Source organism: Nannospalax galili, unplaced genomic scaffold (genome assembly GCF_000622305.1).
Source record: "Nannospalax galili isolate Female #2095 unplaced genomic scaffold, S.galili_v1.0 scaffold962, whole genome shotgun sequence".
In the NCBI taxonomy this organism is placed as follows: domain Eukaryota; kingdom Metazoa; phylum Chordata; class Mammalia; order Rodentia; family Spalacidae; genus Nannospalax; species Nannospalax galili.
In genome coordinates this window covers 1,821,840-1,822,755 of record NW_008348537.1, presented here as the reverse complement: position 1 = coordinate 1,822,755, position 916 = coordinate 1,821,840, and the positions used below count along the sequence as shown (strand labels likewise).

The window sequence follows — 916 nt, the reverse complement described above, 5'->3', positions numbered from 1 at the left end:
AGGGAATAATAATAATGAGGAGGGAGAGGAAGAGGGAGGGAATAATAATAATAGTAATGAGAAGGAGGGAGAGGAGGAGGGAGGGAATAATAATAATAATGAGAAGGAGGAAGAGGAGGAGGAGAGGGAATAAGAAGAAGAAGAAGAATTTTAAAATGACCAAGCTCTTCTTTTAATTTTATGTTGATAACTCTTTACCTTGAATTTGTTTCAGTGAAAAATCTACTTACTTGAATTCTTCTTTTACCATGTAATTTTATCCTTGTGTAATATTTTTTTTGTGGTTAAAGAGTGTATTGATCCCATTATTATATTTCTCTACACCTGGACCTGGAGTTATGGATGGTTGTTAGTCACCATGTGGGTGCTGGAAATTGAACCCAGGTCCTCTGCAAGATTAGTCAGTGCTCTTAACCGCTAAGCCATTGCTCCAGCCCCAGGAATTACTATTTTCCATTCATTTTTACCTATACAACTTTAAAAATAAAAAGCTTTTTCATGGCATTGGGTATGGTGAGGGTGGGCAGCCTGTCTTTCTTCTGATCTTAGGAGGAAACCATGGTTAGATCCAAAGCACATCATGGTTAAATTAGCTATAGAGTTTTTATAGATGCCTTTTATCAGATGGAGGGAGTCTTTTCATAACTTATTGAGAGATTTTTTTTATTTTATTTATTATTTTTATTTTATGTGTATGCGTGTATTGCCTGCATGTATGCAAGTGTACCCACCAGTGTTGTGCAATGCTGACAGAGGTCAGAAGAGGCTGTCGGATCCCCTGGGACTGGAATTATGAACAGTTGTTAGCTGCCCTGTGGGTGCTGGGATTTGAACCCAGGTCTTCTGCAAGAACAACCAGTGTTCTTAACTGCTGAGCCATCTCTCCAGCCCCACTGTTGAGAGATTTTTTTTTTTA

The 916-nt window shown here is 38.3% G+C and overlaps 1 protein-coding gene across 1 annotated transcript in view; it reads right to left on the bottom strand.

Annotated features, from left to right (window-relative positions):
- The window catches only part of Aoah (acyloxyacyl hydrolase), a 255,067-nt gene that overhangs the window by 232,016 nt on the left and 22,135 nt on the right, over positions 1–916 (bottom strand). The window lies entirely within an intron of this gene.